The sequence below is a fragment of the Trachypithecus francoisi genome, unplaced genomic scaffold, assembly GCF_009764315.1.
Source record: "Trachypithecus francoisi isolate TF-2019V2 unplaced genomic scaffold, Tfra_2.0 Lachesis_group15, whole genome shotgun sequence".
NCBI lineage: Eukaryota > Metazoa > Chordata > Mammalia > Primates > Cercopithecidae > Trachypithecus > Trachypithecus francoisi.
The window spans coordinates 20999129-21024108 of record NW_022681460.1 but is presented as its reverse complement, the minus strand read 5'-3'; the positions used below and the strand labels follow the sequence as shown (position 1 = coordinate 21024108).

Below are 24980 nucleotides of genomic sequence, written 5' to 3'. Positions count from 1 at the left end.
ACACCTGGTTAATTTTTGTATTTTTGGAAGAGACAGGGTTTCACCATCTTGGCCAGGCTGGCCTTGAACTCTTGACCTCGTGATCCACCCACCTTGGCCTCCCAAAGTGCTGAGATTACAGGTGTGAGCCACCAAGCCCGAACATTTCCTGACTTTTTAATGATTGCCATTCTAACTGGCGTGAGATGGTATCTCGTTATGGTTTTCATTTGCATTTCTCTAATGATCAGTGATGACACAGCATCCTTGTCTTGTGCTGGTTTTCAAAGGAAGTGCTTCCAGCTCTTGCCCATTCAGTATATTTGCTGTGGGTTTGTCATAAATAGCTCTTATTATTTTGAGATATATTCCATCAATACCTAGTTTATTGAGAGTTTTTAGCATGAAGGGATGTTGAATTTTATCGAAGGCCTTTTCTGCATCTATTGAGATAATCATGTGGTTACTGTCACTGGGTCTGTTTATGTGATGGATTACGTTTATTGATTTGCGTATGTTGAACCAGCCTTGCATTCCAGGGATGAAGCCAACTTGATCATGGTGGATAAGCTTTTTGATGTGCTACTGTAGTCAGTCTGCCAGTATTTTATTGAGGATTTTTGCGTCAATGTTCATCATGGATATTGGCCTGAAATTTTCTTTTTTTGTTGTGTCTCTGCCAGGTTTTGCTATCCGGATGATGCTGGCCTCATAAAATGAGTTATGCAGGAGTCCCTCTTTTTCTATTGTTTGTTAATAGTATCAGAAGGAAAGTTACCAGCTCCCCTTTCCACCTCTGGTAGTACTTGGCTGTGAATCTGTCTGGTCCTGGACTTTTTTTTGGTTGGTAGGCAGACTATTAATTACTCCCTCAATTCTAGAACTTGTTATGGGTCTATTTGGGGATTTGACTTCTTCCTTGTTTAGTCTTGGTAGGGTGTATGTGTCCTGGAATTTATCCATTTCTTCTAGATTTCCTAGATTATTTGTGTAGAGGTGTTTATAGTATTCTCTGATGGTAGTTTGTATTTCTGTGGGATCAGTGGTGATCTCCCCTTTATTATTAATGTTTTTTGTGTGTGTGTTTGTCTATTTGAGTCTTCTCTCTTTTCTTCTTTATTAGTCTGGCTAGTGGTCTATTTTGTTAATCTTTTCAAAAAACCCAGCTCCTTGATTCATTGATTTTTTGAAGGTTTTTTCATGTCTCTTTCTTTTTCAGTTCTGTTCTGATCTTAGTTATTTTTAGTCTTCTGCTAGCTTTTGAATTTGTTTGCTCTCACTTCTCTAGTTCTTTCAATTGTGATGTTACGGTGTCAATTTTATATCTTTCCTGTTTCTCCTGTGGGCATTTAGTGCTATAAATTTCCCTCTAAACACTGCTTGAAATGTGTCCCAGTGATTCTGGTACATTGTGTCATTGTTCTCCTTGGTTTCAAAAAACTTCTTTAATCTACTTTAATTTCATTATTTACCCAGTAGTCATTCAGGAGCAGGTTGTTCAGTTTCCATATAGTTGTGTGATTTTGAGTGAGCTTCTTAATCCTGAGCTCTAATTTGATTGTACTGTGGTCTGAAAGACTGTTGGTTATGATTTCTGTTCTTTTGCGTTTGCTGAGGAGTGTTTTACCTCCAATTACGTGGTCAATTTTAGAATAAGTGTGATGTGGTGCTGAGAAGAATGTATATTCTGTTTGTTTGGGATGAAGAGTTCTGTAAATGTCTGTTAGGTCAGCTTGGTCCAGAGCTGAGTTGAAGTCCTGAATATCCTTGTTAATTTCCTGTCTTGTTCATCTGTCTGATAATGACAGTGTGGTATTAAAGTCTCCCACTATTATTGTGTGGGAGTGTAAGTCTCTTCCTAGGTCTCTAAGAACTTGCTTTATGAATCTGGGTGCTCCTGTATTGGGTACATATATATTTAGTGTAGTTAGCTCTTCTTGTTGCATTGATCCCTTTATCATTATGCCTTCTTTGTCTCTTGATCTTTGTTGGTTTAAAGTCTATTTTATCAGAGACTAGGATTGCAAACCCTGTTTTCTTTCTTTCTTTCTTTCTTTCTTTCTTTTTTTTTCTATTTGCTTGGTAAATATTTCTCCATCCTTTTATTTTGAGCCTATGTGTGTGTCTTTGCATACAAGATGGGTCTCCTGAATACAGCACACCAGTGGGTCTTGACTCTATCCAATTGGCCAGTCTGTGTCTTATAATTGGAATATTTTGCCCATTTACATTTAAGGCTAATATTGTTATGTGTGAATTTGATCCTGTCATTATGATGCTAGCTGGTTATTTTGCCTGTTAGTTGATGAAGTTTCTTCATAGAGTGGTCATTACAATTTGGTATTTTTTTGCAGTGGCTGATACCAGTTGTCCCTTTTCATATTTAATGCTTCCTTTAGAAGCTCTTGCAAAGCAGGTCTGATGGTGACAAAGTCTCTTAGCATTTGCTTGTCTGTAAAGGATTTTATTTCTTCTTCACTTATGAAGCTTAGTTTGGCTGAATATGAAATTCTGGTTTGAAAATTCTTTTCTTCAAGAATGTTGAATATTGGCCTCCATTCTCTTCTGGCTTGTAGGGTTTCTGAAGAGAGATCTGCTATTAGTTTGGTGGGCTTCTTTTTGTGTGTAACCTGACCTTTCTCTCTGGCTGCCCTTAACATTTTTTTCCTTCATTTCAATCTTGGTGAATCTGACGATTATGTGTTTTGGGGTTGCTCTTCTCAAGGAGTATCTTTTGGTGTTCTCTGTATTTCCTGAATTTGAATGTTGGCTTGTCTTGCTAGGTTGGGGAAGTTCTCCTGGATAATATTTTGAAGAATGTTTTCCAACTTGGTTCCATTCTCCTTATCATTTTCAGGCCCACCAATCAAACGTAGGTTTGGTCTTTTCATATCATCCTATATTTCTTGGAGGCTTTGTTTGTTTCTTTTCATCATTTTTTCTCTAATCTTCTCTTCACACTTTATTTCATTAAGTTGATTTTCAATCTCTGATATCCCTTCTTTTGCTTGATTGATTCGGCTATTGATACTTGTGTATGCTTCCTGAAGTTCTCGTGCTATGATTTTCAGCTTTATTAGGTCATTTATATTCTTCTCTAAACTGGTTATTCTAGTTTGCAGCTCCAGTAACCTAGTATCATGATTCTAAGCACCTTTTCATTGGGTTTGAACATGCTCCTTTACCTCAACGGAGTTTGTTATTACCTACCTTCTGAAGTCTACTTTTGTTAATTTTTCAAACTCATTCTCCATCCAGTTTTGTTCCCTTGCTGGAGAGCAGTTGTGATCTTTTGGAGGAGAAGAGGCATTCTGGTTTTTGGAATTTTCAGCCTTTTTGTGCTGGTTTTCCCTCATCTTCATGGATTTATCTACTTTTGGTCTTCGATGTTAGTGACCATAAAATGGAATTTATTTGTGGACATCCTTTTTGTTGATGTTGATGCTATTCCTTTCTGTTTGTTAGTTTTCCTTCTAACAGTCAGGCCCCTCTGCTGCAGGGCTGCTGGAGTTTGCTGGAGACCCTGTTTGCCTGGGTATCACCAGTAGAGGCTGCAGAACAGCAAATAATGCTACCTGATCCTTCTTTTGGAAGCTTCATCCCAGTGGGGCACCCCCACCAGATGTCAGCCAGAGCTCTCCCGTATGAGGTGTCTGCAGACCCCTACTGAGAGGTGTCTCCCAGTCAGGAGGCATGGGGGTCAGGGACCCACTTGAGGAGGCAATCTATCCCTTAGCAGAACTCGAGCACTGTGCTAGGAGAGGCACTGTTCTCTCCAGAGCCGGCAGGCAGGAACATTTAAGTCTCATCTTGTTCAATTTCTTATATCAATGTTTTATAGTTTTCATTGTAAAGATCTTTCACTTCCCTGGTTAATTTCTAGATATTTAATTTTATTTTCAATTATTGTAAATGGGATTACTTTTTAAATTTCTTTTTCATATTGTTAACTGTTGGCATATAGAAATGTTGCTAATTTTTGTATGTTGATTTTGTATCCTGCAACTTTAACACATTTGTTCAATGGTTCTAACAGTTTTTAATAAAATCTTTAGATTTTTCCAAATATACGATTGTATCATCTGCAAAAAGGATAATTTGACTTCTTTCTTTCTAATATTTATGCCCTGTATTTCTTTCTCTTGTCTTGTTGCTCTAGCTAGGACTTCCAATACTGTGCTGAATAACAGTGGGGAAAGTGAACATCTATGTTGTGTTCCAGATAGAGGAAAGGCTTTCAGTTTTCCCCATTTGGTATGATACTAGCTGTAGGTCTGTCATATATGGTTTTTATAGTGTTGAGATTTGTTCCTTTTACACCCAGTATTTGGAAGGTTTTTATTATGAAAAGATGTTGAATTTTATCAAATGATTTTCAGCATCAATTGAAATGATCACATGGTTTTTGTCCTTTATTCTATTGTATCCAATCAATGAAATGTATCACATTTATTGTGTATGTTGAACCATGCTTGCATCTCAGGGATAAATCCCACTTTGTTGTGATGAATAATCTTTTTAATGTATTGTTGAATTAGGTGTGCTGGTATTTTATTGAGGATTTTTGGATGACTTTTCATCAGAGCTGTTGGCCTGTAGTGTGTGTGTGTGTGTGTGTGTGTGTGTGTGTGTCTTTGTCTGGTTTTGATATTAGCGTAAATACTGGCATCATAGAATGAGTCTGGAAAATATTCCTTCCTCTTCTATTTTTCTGAATAGTTTCAGTAGGATTGGTTTTACTTCTTTCAATGTTTGGTGAAATTCAGCAGTAAAGTCATCTGGTCCCAGGCTTTTCTTTACCGGGAGCCTTTTTATTACAGCTTTAATCTTATTACTTGTTTTTGATCTGTTTAGGTTTTGGATTTTTTTCATGATTCAATCACAGATAGGTTATATGTGTCTGGGAATTTATCCATTTTCCATCTATTGTGGGTTTCTAATGATCCTTCGAATTTCTGCAGTATCAGTTGTAATGTTCTTTTTCATCTCTAATTTTGAGTCGTCTCTCTTTTTTTCTTAGTCTGGTTAAAGTTTGCTAGTTTTCTTACCTTTTTTTTAAAAAAAACTATACATTTTGTTTATTTTATTTCATATATTTTATTTTATTTTATTTTTTTCTGACACAAGGTCTCATTTTTTGTCTCCCAGACTGGAGTGCAGGGGTGACATCTTGACTCAATGCAGCTTTGACCTCTTGGGCTTAAGCAATCCTCTCATCTCAGCCTCCTGAGTAGCTGTGACTACAGGCACATGTCACCACATCTGGCTAATTTTTAAAATTTTCATATTTTTTATAGAGGTAGGCTTTTCCATGGTGCCCAGGCTCCTCTCAAACTCCTGGGCTCAAGGGATCCACCTTCCTTGGCCTCCAAATGTGATGGGACTACAGGTAGGAGTCACTTTACCTGCCTCATTGATTTTTTTATATTGTTTTCTTCATTTCGATTTCATTTATTTCTTCTCTGATCTTTTTGTTTTTTTGTTTTTTCCTTTAGAGACAGAGTCTCACTCTGTCACCCAGACTGGAGTGCAGCGACGTGATCATGGCTCACTGCAGCCTTGACCACCTGAGGTCAAGTGATCCTCCCACCTCAGCCTGCCAAGTAGCTGGGACCACAAGAATGTGCCACCATACCCAGCAAAAATTTTTTTGCAGAGACAACATTTTGCCATGTTGCTCAGACTGGTCTCCAACTCCTGAGCTCAAGCAATCTACCCACCTCAGCCTCCCAAAGTCCTGGGATTATAGATACGAGCCACCATGCCCGGCCCTTCTTTGATCTTTATTATTTCTTTTTTTTCTACTAATTTTGGGTTTGGTTTGCTCTTGCTTTTCTCATTCTTTAAGATGCATTGTTAGGTTGTTTATTTGATGTTTTTCTCCTTTAATGATATATGCACTTATAGCTATACATTTCCCTTTTAGTACTGCTTTCACTGTATTGCATAGGTTTTGGTATGTTGTGTTTCCATTATCATTTGTTTCAAGAAATTTTTCAATTTCCTTCTTAATTTCTTCATTGACTCACTCATCATTCTGGAGTGTATTGTTTAATTTCCATGTGTTTGTACAGCTTCCAAAATTCCTCATTATTGATTTCTAGTTTTATTCTATTGTGGCCAGAGAAGATACTTGATATTATTTCAGTTTTTTTTAATGCTTTAAGACTTGTTTTGTGGCCTAACATATGGTTTATCCTTGAGAATGATCCATGTGCTGAGGAGAATATGTATTCTGCAGTTGTTGGATAAAACGTTCTGTAAATATTAGTTTGATTTGGTCTTAGTGCAGCGTAAGTCCAAGGTTCTTTTGTTGACTTTCTGTCTTGAATCATCTGTCCAATGCTTCAAGTGGGGTGTTGAAGTTTCTAGCTATTATGGTGGTCTATCTCCCTCTTTAGTTCTAATAATATTTGCTTTATATATCCATGTGCTCTTCCCTGTTCTCTTCTCAAGAAGAAGGGGTGTCTCCCCATAGCCACCGTAGCTGGAAATGTGCTGGGTCACACCTGAAGCCATCACATCTCTGAGTCTCATCCAAGGCCTACAGAAAGTACTACCTGGCTGAGGCCGCTGATTGCTCAGGGCCTAAGGAGTATTTCATTGGCAGATGATGAATCCTGCCAGGACTGGTTCCTTGCCTTCAAGACAGGCTCTTTTTTGAACCAGAGTGTGTCTAGAAATATCATTCAGGGGCAAGGACCTGGAATGGGGTCCTCAGGACTCTGCCTGGTTCCCTATCCTACAGTAGATGAGCTGGCATCCAAGTTGCAAGACAAAGTCCTCTTTCCTCTTCTCTCTTCTCTCCTCAGGTGGAGGAAAGTCATCTCTCCTGGAGCTGCGAGCGGAGCTGCCTGGGTTTCGGAGAGGAGTGGCGCAGGCACTCCCACGGCCACCCTGGCTGGTGTCTCACTAGGTCGCATGCTCCCCAAGTCCACTGGCTCTGAGCCCAGCATAGCATCAGTATTTGCCAGTGAATTGCAGTCCTTGTGGCTTAGTCGGCCTCGTGAGTTTATTTAGAACCCCAGAGCCCTTTAGCCTGGAATGACAGGACTTACTGGAACTCAGATTCTGACTGCTAAAATGAGCAATTCCTCTATGGCTAAAGCTGGTCTAAATGCACCCTCCATGGGCACAGACTGAGTTCTGCCCAGTGTTGCTTTCTGCTGTGACACAACAGCACTGATGTGACACAACCCACAATTGCTGTGCTGTCTCCACTGGCAAGTGCAGATTCTCCCTCCATGCCATGCAGTCACTGCTGGGGAATGGGGGAGGGATGGTGGCAGCAATCCAAGACTATCTTTCCTACCCACTTCAGTGCCTCTTTCAGTGATATGAAGTTAAAACTAGGTACTGCGATCACTCACCTGATTTTTTGTTTTTATGAAAGGGTATGTGTGTGTGCGTGTCTGTGTGTGTATAGCTATTAAATTTGGTGTTCCTACAAAAGAACAATCAGTGGAGGCTTCTATTGTTGTTCTGCCTCCTCCACATTACATTTAGTTGTCACATCTCCTTATGTTCTTCTTGGATATAACATTAGTTTCTCAGACTTGCTTTTGCTGACTGACAATTCTGAAGAATACTGGGTAGGGATTCTGTAGAACTGCTTCATCAATTATGATTTTTCTGATATTTTTCTCATGATTAGAATGGCATCTTGGGTTTGGGGAGAAAGATCACAGAGGTAAAAGTGATATTTTTATCATGTTGTATTAAGGGTACTATCAACATAATGTAAACAGTTCATGTTGACATTGATCACCTGGCTAGGTAGCCTTCATCAAGATTTTTTTACTATAAGGTTACTTTTTTCTTTCTCTTTTTTCATATTATAATTTTTTTGAATAAAGTCACTATGCAAAGCCCACATTTAAGGTATAGGAGTTATATTCCACTTCCCTGGGAACAGAGTATATACATATATTATTTGAAATTATTCTGAATGAGAAATTTGTCTCTTCTCCCCTATTTATTTATTCAATCATTTATTTATTTTAATATGGACTCTTGGATATTTATTTTATACTGGGTAATAACCTAATACTACTTTATTTTGTTGCTAAAATTGTGCAAGTTTGAGCCAATGGGAGGGCTATCACTTAGCTTCTGTGTCCCTTTGACATATCTCCATCATTGTGGGGTTTTGTTTGATTTTGAGCACTTACTTTTCTAACACTACAAGATGATCCAATTCATATTCTATATTACCTTTACTAGCACTAGAATCAGTCATTTATCCAAGGACCCATTGTTCCTTTTATTAGAGAATGATCGTAGAAATCAGATCTGAGTGCTGGGTATGTTCTTTGCTTTTTTTTCTTCTTTTTTTTTTTTTTTTTTGAGATAGAGTCTCACTCTGTCACCAGGTTGGAGTGCAGTGGTGCGATCTTGGCTCAGTGCAACCTCCACCTTTCAGGTTTGAGCGATTCTCCTGCCTCAGCATCCCAAGTAGCTGGGACTACAGGCATGCGCCACCACGCCCAGCTAATTTTTGTATTTTTAGTAGATGGATTTTCACAATGTTGGCCAGGATTGTCTCGATCTCTTGACTTTGTGAACCGCCCACCTCAGCCTCCCAAAGTGCTGGGATTACAGGCGTGAGCCACTGTGCCTGGCTGTTCTTTGCTTTCAGGGTGTCGTTGCTTCTAAGCCATCTCAACTGGTAGAACAAGGATATATTTGTGTATACTAGCCCATGTATATATAAATATCTATAAATATTTATAATTAATCATCTGTATCCATATTAAACTAAACATGAGTTCATACAGATGTCTCCAACTCTATTCCATTACCACATGGATCATTCTGGTCTCTCCTACTGGCTTATTTGTAAACTCCTACTCTAATAGTGAGACATCTGGCTTCTACCATCTGCCATCCTTTTACTTAATTTTTCAATTCCAGCTTACATGGATATTAATATTAGAACTCTTAATATCTAACATTAATATTAGAACTGTTACTCTGGGGAAAATGTTTTATCAGCTAGAGTACTGTGCTGATTTATACTTTCTTTTGCTTTTAGTCCTATAGACACCACATACTTCCAAAGTTACTTAAGTCAGCATATTTTCCCCTACTCTAAACATTTGTTTTATAATTTGTTAATTTTTTGGAAAAATCACGATGTTAACTGAGATGTGCATTTAGCTGGAGTAAATATTTGGAGAATTTTAGTCAAATGTTGGGTGGGGTCTGTATTGTTGTAGGTCTTGTAAAAATTAGAGATATTTTCCCATTTTAAGTTAGCTTGCTCATTTAAACTGTCACATCACAAAGAGAAAAATAAATCCTCAAGATGTAGAAACCAGCCAAAATGTTTTATTGTCTCTTTATTCTACTTCAAGCACAGTGACGAGCAATATCCAGATATTACCTGTACTTTCCTGCCCTCTGCTTGAAGGTGAGATTCTTTAATTTTCCAAATGGTCTGGCATTCCAGAGGTTCAGGTGAATGACAAAGGGTTTGCTTAACACTTACAGCACAGCCTGTCCAGCAGGACTGGGTTAATGTCAGAAGGGGTAAAAATGTTCCAATTCTTTTTATTACTTTTTTCAGTCAAGAAATTGTGGGTTCATGGTAAGACTCACTCATAATCCTATGATCTCATTTGGAGCACTGAGGGCAAGTTTCTTTTTATCCTTCATAGAAACAGAAAAAACAAGGCTGATGTCTAGAAAAACAACACAGGCACTTTGAGCTGAGGATTTACACACTGTTGACTTACACACGGTGGTGGCAGATATTTCAAGTTCCCCAAATGAGATTTTCCTCAAGATCTACTATAAGACATTTATCTCTCTATACTGAAAAAACTGCACGAAAACCAAACACAAATATGTTTGGAGTCAAATAAATGGTTTTGTGGATGAACGCATCCACATATTGAAAAGTTCTTGGATATTAAATTCCACATCCAGGGAGTCTCGTTGAACTGCACAATGGAATGATTTGAAAATCAGCCTCATTTAGGTGATTCTGAGAACACCCTTTTAGGATGTTACCAATGCTCTTATCATTCTTAAAACAATCCTTAAGGACTGTATTTTGAAGTAAGCTCTTAGGTTATTGTTCCATGACAAAGTTATTTTCTAGGCAATTCCCTATGGAAGTGGCAATTTAATTTCGACAACTACAGAGATGATCCTGGTAAAACCTCAGTACAGATCACCCGCAGCGTAATTCTCTTTTGAGATAAAGGAAAGGTTACTCCATGGCTATTTCATCAGGATTGCTTGCCATGACGATCATTGGCTATATTTGTTTACAGACTATATTTGTTTTAGTGCCCTGCTGGGATCATTTCCATATTTCTGTTACCTGCATTACTCCCCATTAATTTTAATTGATATTGTGTCCCTAGGATTCATACTCATTGGCCCTATTATGCCCCAGGAGCAATAGCAAAGAAATCCAATGTAACTTCCTCACAAAACAACCCAGGCTCAATGGGATAATTTGTATCTATTAGTTTTTCCAAATATATGCAATATATATTACATTATAATGTGTAATACATCAGTTTTTTCCTCTCTCTCACTCTCTCTTTCTCTTTCTCCACTCCCTGCGGATAGCTTATGTCCATCTGTACTATACATGGCCAGAAGCCAGATGTTTCTAGAAGCTCTTGGTCAAATTTTACTTTATAAGTGTGAAACACCCTGACATACTACTTATTTTTTCTCAGACAAGTTGTTACACCGTTGATAACAATGACAATGGCAACTCTAGCCAGAAAGCAAGGTGAGCACATGAACTGGGGTAGCATATAAACAAAATCCCGTTCAGACTACATTATTTGTATCACTGAGAACAGGATTGTTTTAAAATTTATATTGTGAAAATTGATTTCTTTTGTTATTAATAATGAAATATCTTTAGATTGTAATTCTTTTTCCATGTGATTTAAACCTACTGTTTTAAAGAAACGGTATAATAGAGAGGTTAAGAAGGTAGGCTCTGGAACCAGACTGCCTGGTTTTCAATCCAACTGCACTACTTAGCAACTGGTATTATGTGACCTTAAGCATGTTATTTATCTTTTTGGTACTTCATTTCCACTTTTAAAAAATAGGGCAAAAACTGGTTCTACATTATACATTTATGGTGGGCATAGCAAAAGAATTAATATATGTCAGCTGTTTAGAAAAAATCATGATACAGAGTAAATATTTAATAAATATCAGTTACTCATTATTGTGCACCTATCATACCGCAGTCTATTTTAATTTGTGTGGTAATATGCTTTGGTTTTAAATAGTTATTCATAAACTATTTGGTGCTTGTAACCAAATAGAAGTTGCAGAATATATCAAATTCTTAGTAGTTTGGTTTATTACGTTATAGCCCACAGCAAAACTTGGAAGAAATTGAAAAATTGGACTACTTTTCTTTGAAATTACGGTTTAAATATCTACTACCTATTGGAGTAATAATCCATAATCTATATTGTAATCAATATAAAGCTAGACCTCCTGCTGTCACTCTGAAGTCAACCTGAGCATAATAAATAACTAGAGAGCAAACATACAAACAAAAACATAACATGCCTGAAAATTCAGAAAGCAATTTTCATTTACTAATATCTCTGAAAAAACATCAAAAAGGATTTTCGGTCATAATACACAACAAAATGTATTTAAATCCTTTTTCACCTATCTTCTTAAAGTCCTGTACCACATGGTAGAGCGGCTCACTCTGTATTCATCCTAAGAAATTTTTCTTTTTTTTTTTGAGATGGAGTTTTGCTCTTGTTGCCCAGGCTGGAGTGCAATGGTGCATTCTCAGCTCACTGCAACCTCCGCCTCCCGGGTTCAAGCAGTTCTTCTGCCTCAGCCTCCTGAGTAGCTGGGATTACAGGCATGCGCCACCACGCCCGGTTAATTTCGCATATTTAGTAGAGACGATATTTCTCCATGTTGGTCAGGCTGGTCTCGAACCTCCAACCTCAGGTGATCCACCCACCTCAGCTTCCCAAAGTGCTGGGATTACAGACGTGAGCCACCACACCCGGCTCAGAATTTCTTAAAATGTGCCCTAAAGACAACCTGGATTAGTCCTTACCTTTCTTACCCTCCTTTTCTTTAGGATCCATATTTTTCTTCTGCAAGCAACTCTTTGCCATTTCCAATATAAAGCAATCTAGCTCAAAATCCTTTCAATTATTTCTTGATTTGGTACTCTGATCTGCACAACAAAACCTAGGCATTTAAGACTCAAGAAAATTATCTGTAGTGGTCAGGCCAAGAAAGAGGATATGAAGGTTTATACGTTGGCTTACACTCGTAAACCCAGCTCTTTGGGATGTTGAGTCTAGGAGTTTGAGATCAGCCTAGACAACATAGTGAGACCCTATCTCTACAAAAAAATAAAAAATATAGCTGGGCATGGTGTCACGTACCTGTAGTTGCGGCTACTTGGGAGGCTGAAGTGAGAGAAATGCTTGAGCCCAGGAGATCGAGACTGTAGTGAACTGTGATTGTGCCACTGCACTCCAGCGTGGGCAACAGAGCAAGACCCTAACTCAATAAATAAATAAATATTTTTTAATAAATAAAATTTAATATTTTTGTACAACAATTGGAGTTATAACCTAGAAAAATAGACTATATGATTAATAAAGACACACACTTGTATACATACCTAGTATTTATTTTTCAGTCCACACTTACGCTTACTAGTTAACTGACAAAACAAATATCTAAAAACAACTGTAATGACAAATTGTGGTATCTTTCATTAGACATATGAGAAGTCTAATTTTAGAAAGAACTTGATGATCAACTGATTCTGGTCAAAAAGTACTAATTTGTTACATCTTGAAGTGTTTACATACCAATAGTGGTACAATTAAGCATGTGTTTTGAATAGTGTCCTTGTTTCTAAACATTGCAAAATATAGTATTAAAATCCTGCTTTCACAGAATATTTAGTTGAACTGTCCTTTTAGAATCTGAATCCTTGTTTGGAATCACTGCTCATTTTATTATTTATTTTGCTTTTTTTGAAAAATGAGACAATGGAGGAATTTAGAGTCAAGTGATTTTCAAAATTTAGTAAGTAATTCCTGTGAAATTAAAACATTCTACCGGAACATGAAAGAGAAGAGGAGAGTGAGATCAGCAATACTTCATAGTACCTAGTTTAATGCATCCTTTCATAATGAGATAGTAGAATCAGATGTAGATAATTTCATATGACATTTAGCTGTTACCAAGTGATAAAATGTTGATTGCTTTATACTATTGCCTAGCCACACCCCCAAATGAATTTTCAGGTTAGGAATAATTTTTGAAATAGGTTACAGATGGTATAATCATGTGATAACTGTTTGGAGTTAAAGTGAAGATAAATCAATAGATGAAAATATTCTTGGTGTAAAAAATAAAAAGTATTCTAGGGATGAAACTGACCCTTTTTGGGGTCATGAGCATTTATTTAGATCTTTAGAAGAAAATTATGAGCTATATTTTTATTCTTTACCACAGAGAAGCATTTTTTTCTGAAATACAGGGATCCTTTGAATAAAAATATGCACAATCAATAGCCACAGTTTTTGTACCTCAGGTTATTTATCTGACTTTGTGAAGCAGATATATTTTTCTGGTATGCAAAGCCTTAACAGCTAGGTATCGAAAGAATTATTTGTCTTGATTTTTTGCCTTAGAAAATGTTTTGAGGTAGACTTAATGATTAAACCTTTTGGAAAAAATGAATCATTCATATCTTCCCTGTGTGACTTACTGCTTTCATCAAAGCTGTATATTAACAATATTTCGTAGTCACTATAGGTAGTACCTTATGTTTAACTATGAGCAAGTTTGTCTAGAAAAGAAAGTACTGTTGTTTTATTGGTTCATCAGGAGGATAAGCTCTCTTTTAAGCACAATTATATAATGTCAGTGATTTAGAGAAAGTCCTCTTACCCTTTTACCCATAGACTAGTTGTCAGGTAATGTTAAGACTTATTCCATAGAGTCATCCTTAATTCCTGTTAGTAACATTTAGTAAGTTCTGAAGATATATGCAAAATGTAAAATTGTGTCATAAATTATAGTCATTACAAGAGTACACAGAATACAAGTTAATGCAATCATGTTTAGCTTCTCTTCTATTGGATTCTTTTTTCACTCATATGAAATTATTATCTTACGATATTTAAAGCAAAGGAAAGCAAAAAGTTCAATACAAACTAGAGAGGGGACAATAGTAAGCTCTCAACTGCCAATATTAATAATGTGCTTTGAGTATGCAGAAAATCAGACAGCAAGATACTGACTTAATAGGGGGCAGAATCCTGTTTGTCATTCACTGTTTACCCACAGGTCTCTGAAATTGTCTGCTCTGTTATGAAATGTGTAGTGAAGCAGCTGATAGCAGTGTATTTTCTCCAATAGGATTCTGATCCTTACCTTAGGTCTATCTAGTGCTGTTGAAAAATAAATTACTACTCTTGAAAATTTGCCCTAGGAAGGCTCTGTCTTGATATAAAAAAGTAGGACTAGACATCTGGTAGACATAAGCTACCTAGCAAGTGACAGAAGAATGTATATAATATGCTTATTTCATTGGTTTACGCAGTTGGAAAGTAATATATTTCTGTATCACCAGCTATTGGACAAGGCAGAGGATTTTAAAGGCATTATCAAAGATATTATGAATTATTAATGTCCTTCCCCAACCTATCAAGCTAAAAAAATGAAGTACTGATAGAAGAAATTATTTGACATTAGGTAGAACAGTGTAAGATTAAATTTGAGGGAACAAATTTCCTTGTGTTTTGTGCTTTTTCTTGTCTCAAAATTTTGAATCCAGCAAGCCCAGCTATTTCTTTTTCTTTTTGAAATTTTAAAGTATTTTTAATTGACAAATTAAAATTGTATATACCCAAGATATACAATATGATGATTTGATATACATATACATTGTATACTAATTATCACGTGAAATTATGAACTATTTTTTAAAAATTGCTTTTCTGGGAGTCTTCATTAGTGAGGAAGTGAGTAATCTTGTATTTTCGTGTCTTAAAAGCACTTTTTTCTATCTACATGTTGTGCATCTACTTTAATGCAAGCGCTTACACTGCCATACTATCATTCTTTGCTTATGTCTGCTGTAGGCAATCAAAGTTGTAATGAGCATCAATGATCAGTATTGTTGTATTGCATGTCTTCACATTCGAAGTAAAACCTAGTCATGCTTCAGAGAAAACTACACAGGAAGCCAGTGTGACATCTATGACACATATTAGAAGATTTTGAATTCCATCACTATCTTTGTAATCTGTAAAATCCAAAATTGCTAAGTTTTTGATAATTAATGAGAGTGCTTAATACGTTTTTGATAATTAATGAGTACATACCACTCCCATGCCCTTCCCTCCTCACTATTACTTCTTGAACTTCTTTGACGTCTCCATTTGTGTCTCCTCACAAACCACTGGAAAAAAAAAATTGGTTGAGGAAGCAAAAGTTGGTGACAACATTTCATTTTTTACTGTTAATTAAAATCTTTAATCTTTATGTAGTTTTATTTGTACAAGAATAGTACTGTAGACTTTTTACTAGTGATATTTTGTTTGAATATGCGAACCCATAATTATTAGATCAAGGATGGTTAGCTAAAATTAAGAGACCTCATAGACTAAACACTGCCTTGAGGAATTTACCACAGTCTAACACTAGGGCATAACTAGTGTTTCGGGCTTTAAACATTTTTTAAATTATATATAGTAAAGTAATACATGTACATAGTTTAAAAGTCAGGGTTGATAATGAAAAGCAGTAGGTCATACACTGCTTCACCTATGGCTTACTCCCAGATAACTTCTCTCCTGAACCAACCATTTTCAACTCTTGTTTTATTTTTTTAAATTTATGAATTACCTGTTATTTGAAAATTTGTTAAATTTCTATTTCTTACTATGTCAGTTTGATCATTATTATTTCCTACTGTGAAAGCCACTTTTTACCAATTGTCCTCCATCCATTCTTCCAGTAGAATTACATCATAAGTTTTGGTGAAGTCAACATTTAGTTTTGCATTATTATGATTACGGCTATGTGCTTTACTCTATATTGTTCATTGCTGTGACATAAATTGTACAATTGTTATATTTCCTTTTGGAATTAATGACTGCCTCATTTTGGGAAGGTTAAGGTTTTTTTTTTATAACTGTGATTAATTTATCCACAAACACTACAATAAAAATCTTTTTAAAAAGCTGAAATAAACTCTTAATCATGTTTTAAAAATCAGGAAATTCAGTAGTTTCCTTTGGATCTTAGAGAAATCACACAAGGAGTCCTTCATCTTCCTGCTTCAGTCTCGAGTGGTTAATTTCAGTACCTGCCTCAGAGCTGTCATTCTGGGCCATTCACTCACAATTGTTTAAGAAATCCCTTACCTGTTTGCTATGTTGAAGTTTATATTTTCTGGATTTCATGTCTTTCACTTTGTGGTTGACTACCTCATTTTAGCAAAACTCATCTTCTAGATGTTTTCTAAGAAAAGGTTTATGGACTTGCATATACAAAAATGTCATTTTTTTCTTTTTTTTGGTGAGTCAGGATCTTGCTTCCAGCACACTTGGTATGATTTTTTTGTTTGTTTTCAGTCATTGTTCTGGGCATTTGGTGGCCTTTTTCATGTGGAAATGTGTATTTTCTCGTCCTGATATTTTCATTTAAATTGTATCTTTAATAATTGTATCTCATGCATTTTCTTTTTTTTGTTTCTGAAAATTCTGTTGGTCAAACAGAGATCTCTTGGTTTTGGTCATTTAACTTTATTTGTTTTCTTCAGTGGTGAAATTTTTCATAATTATGTTATAATTAATAAGAAATAGTCTCAATATTAACATTTATAAGTTCTGCTTAGCATTTTTTTAAATCTGACAACTGTGTTTCTAATTTCTAAGAATACTTTCTTGTTCTCTGAATGCTCCTTTATTTTTCAGCCCTAGTCAACACAGTGTTTGTAGCTTTGTGAGTGACCTTCAGGCAGAGATACCTAGCTTAGTCATGTCTGGATCTTGACCCACAAAAACTATGAGACGATAAATTTTGTTTTAAATGCTAGGTTTTGGAATAATGTTTTATGCAGCAATAGATAACAAGCAAATACAACAAGGCTTTTTGGTTTTCTTAAAAATATATACATATTTTCATGAGAAAAGACAAGCAAGACAGCTGAATATAGCAGTATTCTCTCAACACAGGGCAAAAATAATATTTTATATCCATGTGTTATTAGTGCTTTTTGGCATTTTACATAGATCAAAGTATAAAGAATAAATACAAATATATTTTTTCCTTTCTACCATTCATGAATTGCTATCTTATGGTGCTATTAATGGCTATTAATGAATGTCCTGCATTCTCATTTGTTAAATTTCAAATTACTTTCCATGTTATTAGTCTGTATTTTTTTTTTTTTTTTTGAGACGGAGTCTCGCTCTGTCGCCCAGGCTGGAGTGCAGTGGCCGGATCTCAGCTCACTGCAAGCTCCGCCTCCCGGGTTTACGCCATTCTCCTGCCTCAGCCTCCCGAGTAGCTGGGACTACAGGCGCCCGCCACCTCGCCCGGCTAGTTTTTTGTATTTTTTAGTAGAGACGGGGTTTCACCGTGTTAGCCAGGATGGTCTCGATCTCCTGACCTCGTGATCAGCCCGTCTCGGCCTCCCAAAGTGCTGGGATTACAGGCTTGAGCCACCGCGCCCGGCCGCTTAGTCTGTATATTTTTATATTGTTCTGAATTAGTAAAGATAAACCTTTAAATCACAAAATTTCAAATGAAATTTCAGTGTATTAAACGCCCCCTACTGGCCAGGTGCGGTGGCTCATGCCTGTAATCCTAGCACTTAGGGAAGCTAGGCAGGAGGATCACTTGAGCTCAGGAGTTCAAGGCCAGTCTGGGTAGCATAGTGAGATCCTATTTCTACAAAAAATAAAAAATTAGCTGGGTCGGTGGTGGATGCCCGTGGTCCTAGCTATTTGGGAGGCTAAGGTGGGAGGATCACTTGAGCCTGGGAGTCAAGGCTGCAGTGAGCTGTGATCATACCATTGCACTGTAACCTGGGCAACAGAGTGAGACCCTGTCTCAAAAAAAGGCCCCACACCCCAATACTATCACTATCAATAACCATTAAGGTGATAAAGAATGTAATTATGACCAGAATCAGTATGAATTCCATTTATCTTCAAATGCATGTTCACTGAAGATGCCATGATCAGTGACAAAATTAGTGAATAAAATGGGAGTCCTGTACACCGTTTTCCTTTTTATTTTTATTACTTTTTTATTTATTTAAAATGGAATACTTCACAAACTTGCATGACTTCCTTGTGTAAGAGCCATGCTACTCTTCTCTGTGTCATTCCAATTTTAGTATATATGCTGCCGAAGTGAGCACTTTTAATAAAAATATTTTACCACTTGGCTAGAAACTAAAGAAGATTTGATGGACTATAAAAGGAGTGCTGTCATAAAGAAGAAAAGGCACCATAATGGAAATCATGTCAGTAGTAAAAGAGGTCATTTTAAAATCATGTTTGAAAAAATGGATGGGGAGTGGAGCAAAATAGCTGTTACTGAATAACCATTCTTTGCCAGACACTATACTAACTACTTATGTACCATCTCATTTAATACCCACAACAACCCTGTGAGTTAGGCATTCGACTCTCCTTTTGCAGATTAGGAATCTGATGCTCACTTGCTAGTGCCAGGGAGTTAATAAGCAATGGTGCTGAAATGTAACCCCAGGTATGTGGGACCCCAAAGCCTCTCTTCTCTCTGTAGTTCCCTTCCTGATACAAATGAATAATTCTATTTCATATCTGATATGGTTTGACTGTGTCTCTACCCAAATCTCATCTTGAATTGTAATCCCCATAATCCCCACATGTCAAGGTAGGGACCCAGTGCTAGGTGATTCTGTTGGGGGGTGGTTTCCCGCATGCTGTTCTTGTGATAGTGAGTGAATTCTCACAAGATCTGATGTTTTTATAGGCATCTGGCATTTCTCCTGCTTGCTCTTCTCTCCCTGCCATCATGTGAAAAGGTCCAAGCTTGCTTCCCCTTCACCTTCCATCATGATTGTAAGTTTCCTGAGGCCTCTCTAGCCATGTGGAACTGTGAGTCAATTCAACCTCTTTCCTTTTTAAATTACCCTAAAGACAGTTCTTTAGCGTGTGAAAACCTACTAATGTAATATCCCTCAATACCGTTACTTACTTCGTGAGTATTTAGCTTCTCCCATATGCCACAGTTAGTTCTAGGTACTATGGATAAGAAAAGGAGTCTTGCTTCTGAAAGCTGACAGATATTGTTGATTTTCAAACAATAAATTATTTTTTAGCAATTTATTTTACAGTTAAAAATATCAGCCGGGCGCGGTGGCTCAAGCCTGTAATCCCAGCACTTTGGGAGGCCGAGACGGGCGGATCACGAGGTCAGGAGATCGAGACCATCCTGGCTAACACGGTGAAACCCCATCTCTACTAAAAATACAAAAACTAGCCGGGCGAGGTGGCGGGCGCCTGTAGTCCCAGCTACTCCGGAGTCTGAGGCAGGAGAATGGCGTAAACCCGGGAGGCGGAGCTTGCAGTGAGCTGAGATCCGGCCACTGCACTCCAGCCTGGGCGACAGAGCAAGACTCCGTCTCAAAAAAAAAAAAAAAAAAATATATATATATATATCATTGATGTTACTTATTTTAGTGACTGATTTTCTCCTTTGAATATGAGTCAAATCTGATAACTTTAGTTGTAATCCATGCAATAAAATGGGACTCAAAATTCCTGTCATTTTGTTCAGCAAATGTTGAATTAAATAGCAACACAAATAATGAAGGACCACACCCACAGAGTAAACAAATTAAATCAGACATAAAATTTTATGAACGCCATTTCTTTGTTCTTAAAAAAAATAGCAGAAATGTTTAAGATTAACATTATTTATTTGAGTAATCTTAACTCTGTTTATTTGGCACTAATTCTGAAGACACTGGTTTCTGATGTGGCATGCTGGAGAAGTAACTCAAAGGTACTGTGAAAGAATAATGTGATCTTTGAGGAATGCTGCAACATTACTGTATTAATTTTAAGAAGTGTCAACCAATTGTGAAGAACTTTGTGTAGGGTTTTTGTTCAAAGCTTGATGTGCAACTCACTGGTTTAACATGTGTTGGCATGGAGATGTTTTTTCTGGAATAATGTGTTTTCACTAAGAAAAAAAAAAAGATGCAAACAATGCACTGTTTCCTTTCCTCCCTTCTGTTGTCGAATACATAGTATATGGCTTTTGTTGGAAAAGGCAAACAACAAAACAAAACAACAACAACAACAACAAACCAACGAAAGAACCTTAGCATTGTCATTGAAAAAGGATTTCAAAATGGCTTAGAAAACTAGCCTTACTTCAAAGAACACATGTAAACTAGTTCTTGCACCTTGTCTGAAGAATCAGAAACTTAGTCTGTTTTTTGTTTTTCTTAGTTCTAAAATTCATTTGCCTGTTTCTGATCACACGGCAGGCTAGGTGCCTACATTAACTCTTTGATAAAAACAAGAGACCATTTCTGGCAAAATATATTTAATAATTTTTTTTTTTTTTTTTTTTTTGAGACGGAGTCTCGCTCTGTCGCCCAGGCTGGAGTGCAGTGGCCGGAACTCAGCTCACTGCAAGCTCCGCCTCCCGGGTTCACGCCATTCTCCTGCCTCAGCCTCCGGAGTAGCTGGGACTACAGGCGCCCGCCACCTCGCCCGGCTAGTTTTTTGTATTTTTTAGTAGAGACGGGGTTTCACCGTGTTAGCCAGGATGGTGTCGATCTCCTGACCTCGTGATCCGCCCGTCTCGGCCTCCCAAAGTGCTGGGATTACAGGCTTGAGCCACCGCGCCCGGCCTAATAATATTTTCTTAAATTTATCAATGAACTGACAGTAAACTAATAAAATCGTAGGTCTGTTATCTAAGTGAAGGCAGGAACTCAGAAAGGTAAGTGGGGAAATGGAACTGGCTTCCTTCCTAACCACATTTCTCAATGGCCTCACAGGGTATTGAAATAAGAAACAAATTCAAGGCATATATCTAAGATAAGGAGTCTAATAGGAGGACATCCCTCCCCCATAAAAGTGGGATGTCGAATGGCTAAGTAAGGGTGAGCCAAAATCAAACTTCCCCTCCTCACTTTACTCCCCAGGGAAACAAGGATAATCAACATTCTTGGACATAATTGCTGTCCTGGGAAGGGTGAAAACACATAGCTAACATAGCTGAGAATATGAATTACAATCCAACCCTCAGGCTCAATGTGTACTAGAGGACCAGCACAGTAAGACAGGAAAATAAAGGACTGGGGGAAAAAAAAAACATTGTCATTATTTGCAGAAGATAAGAATAGACATGTAATAGTAAAAAGTTTATAAATTAATAGAATTGAGAAAAAATAATGTACTGGATTTAAAATGATACAAGAAGCAATCCATTCCTATATGATCTAGTAGTTTTGTTTGTAATGGCAAAAATATGTAAACAACTCATGTCAACCAAAAGTGAATTGAACAAAAATTTTGATATAGGCAAATATTTGAATAGTGTACCGTGGCAAAACAGAAGTAATGGCAGCTACACATTGTCTTTGATGAATCTCACAAATGTATCTATATATGAGCAAATGGAGCAAGTCATGGAAGACCTTCATTTGTATAAATAGGGATTCATTTATACAAAGTCAAAAACAGGCAACACTAAACAACTTGTTGGTTAGGAATACAATTTTTGAAGGTACAAAGATGAAGAAAAGTAAAAGAAGGATTATTATAAAAGAAAAGACACTAATTACAGCTTTGACAAAAGAAATTCTGAACTCTACTTGGCATTGAATTTCATTGAAAGTGCTTTAAGGGTTTCCTCTTTGATAAACATGTAGATTCTGGTCCTACAGAGGATCTGAATTTTACATGCTATCTTTTTACATCGTCACTTGCTGTCATTTCATAATACAAAAAAGTGTATTTAAGTATAATTTTTATTTTAAAAGTGATATACGCATATAGTTTTAAAGAGCAAATAGTACAAGGTTTCTAATCAACAAACCCTAATCCTCGGCCTTACCTCTCCCCACCCACAAGATGTGATTTTAATTAGAGGTAAGCAATTACAATGCTTAATTTTTTTCTTCTTTCATTTGCCTCTGTATTTTTATTTTATTTTATTATATATATATATGTATATGTATATATAACATGTAAAAATATATATTGGTAGAGACTTGGGTCTCATTATGTTCCCAGGCTGACTCCTGGACTCAAGCTATCCTTCCACCTCAGTCTCCCAAATTGTTGGGATTACAGACGTGAGCCACCATGCCTGGCCACCTCTGTATTTTTAAATACTACATATATATTTGTATTTCTTGAGTTTTTCAATTTCAAGCATATATTTACTTTCTAATATAGAAGATAAAGATGTAGTACTATAACACATATGTTCCCTCTTCTGCTTATATAGTTATATCATGATTTTTAATAAGTCATATTCATTACGTCTATTTTTGTGATATGAAAATACTGTTCAATGGTGAGCCACATAGTATGCTATAATTATAGTTACTTTTCTGTACAATGTTTTGTTTTTCTAGGAGCAACACTTGCCTTGTTGTATTGTTGTTGGCTTTGTTTTTCTATAATCCTATCACTACTTCTCTCCAAACTCTCCAAGATAATTGCAAGCAAATCATCACAATATGGTCAAATGTTTCAGTTGATCAATCATTTCCATTTTTATTTTGTAGAAAAAATTCCAGAACTATTTTGCCCTCTATTCCATTATGACTGCTTTCTAGGTCTGGTATTCACATCTTTCGTTTTACTGTCATCCAGATAATTCCTTCACCTCTCTTCTGTTTTCTTTCATTCAACAAATACCCGAGAAGGGTATATACCAGGCAGTATTATGGATGCTGGCAATAAACTGATGAAAACTGATTAGCTACTTCAATGGAGCTAATATCTAGTGAGAAAAGCATAACGTTAAAAAATGTGATAAGATGTTAAACTTTAAGTTTCCAGTAAGGCATGGAGGTACCAAAGTGAGGTAAAAAGTCAGTATTAAAATTTTTCACAAGAGAGAGTTGAAAAGTTCTTGCTTGATTCTTTAAGTGCTCAGAGAATAATCAGATTACAAAAAACTTTGTGATGAAGGATCAGGAAAAGACATTTTGCTATTTATTTTTTAATATTGGGTGATCAGTAAAGATCTCTCTTTGTGTTACTGATATTTGGGCAGAAATCTAAAGGAAATGAGTGAATAAGCCATATGAATGCCTAAAGGGAAGAGCATTCCAGTCAGAGGAAATCAAAACATCAAAGGCTTTGCGGTAAGAAAATGCTTAATGTATTTAGGAATAGCAAGAAAGTCTCTATGGATCAGAAGGGCTTGGAGGAAGGAGGAGGAAGATTAGATGGAGATGAAATCAGAGAGTGAGATGGTGGCTTGACTGGAATGTGGATCACTGGATGTGATAAGAAATGGACAGATTCTGGATATGCTTGACAGTGGAACTGGCAGGATTTCCTGAGAGCTTGGGTATGATACATGACTGAAAGACTGGAGTCAAGAATGATTTCAGTGTGTTAGTCTGAGAAACTGGAAATGGAGGTAGGGCATTTACTGAGATGGGGAAGACTCCAGAAGGAAGAAGTGATAGCACATATTCCAAAACCCAATTTGGAAATGTCAAATGACAAAAGTCCTATTATCTGTGCAGATGGAAATATCCAGTTGGCAGTTGCATGTAGGAGTGGACAGTGCAGGTGCAACGTTAGGGGCTGGAGATAAAAGTATGGGAGTCATTATGGTAGCCTGGTATTTAAAGTCGCGAATCACTAACTTCCTGTAGGGTATAAGCTGCCTACGTTGGGTGAGCTATGTCTTCCAATTTATTTCTCTCTTCCCAAACAAATAACATTTCTCTTTCAGGTTAGTTTGCCCTGATATCTCATTAAACCTACGCCTATTTCCTTACCAAATGTTTTCCACTGAGTATATCCTCCTATGTCTGATAAGAACTGACTTTAGGATATATTTTTACCCATACTCAGAGGATGTATAATCTCCTTTGGTTGTTTCTTGGTGTAAAAAAGAAGCCTGCCTAAGCTCAGAATACACATAAGGCCTCCACCCAACTCTGTCTTCTTTTATGTTATGGCTTAAGTCAAATCCTTATGTACCTGAACTGTAAGTATTCTTTCTAAAATATGCTTTCTTGAATAGGATGAGGTGAGATGTCAAGCTAAATCCTTGTCACAACTTTCAAAAATTCTTCCCAGATTCATCAGTTTATGTCTGAGTAGGTAAACCCTAACCTGCAGTCTCCACACTTGAACAAACCAAATTCTCTGTGATTTCTAACACTCTCTTTGTCCTTGTGAGTTTATGTCTTTTGTATTTATCATTTTAGTGATATTTTTGGATGGAACAGAAATAAATGCATTTGTCCAAGCTGTCACATTTAACAGGCCAAATCATTTTTATATCATAAGAATCCAGTAAAATGTTTCTTATAGTGTGTCTCTGGTTATAACAAATGTATATTGTATGGGTGACCTTGCTTAATAGCAAATAACCTTCTTGAAATGATAAAAGAAGGTTTCAAAAATTACTCAGTGCTTATTGATGGTAGTCTAACAATACTTTTGACATTTTGCTATAATTTTGTAATCTACCAGAATGTTGTGAGCATTATTGGGTTATAGTAATATTGTTTTTATACCTGTATTGGAAAAAAGATTACTTAGCTTTTACACATAGAAAAACTCAAGGCGCCAAATTATATTACATAGATTACTTCTTCCAATTCAAAATTTTTTTAGTGCTCTGCTGTCTTTAAAATGGGTTATTCTAATATTCATGGTTAGTATCTACAGGAAAAGTACCTGGGAAATGAAAGAATATAATGAATTTTATTGTCTAGAAAAATATATGAA

General features: G+C 36.6%; 1 non-coding gene across 1 annotated transcript; it reads right to left on the bottom strand.

The window, feature by feature from the left end:
• Window positions 1-18296: 18296 nt before the first annotated feature.
• Window positions 18297-18403, bottom strand: LOC117098242. Its single transcript, XR_004443282.1, has one exon. It is a non-coding gene; the product is annotated as a U6 spliceosomal RNA (small nuclear RNA).
• Between the last annotated feature and the right edge of the window lie 6577 nt (window positions 18404-24980).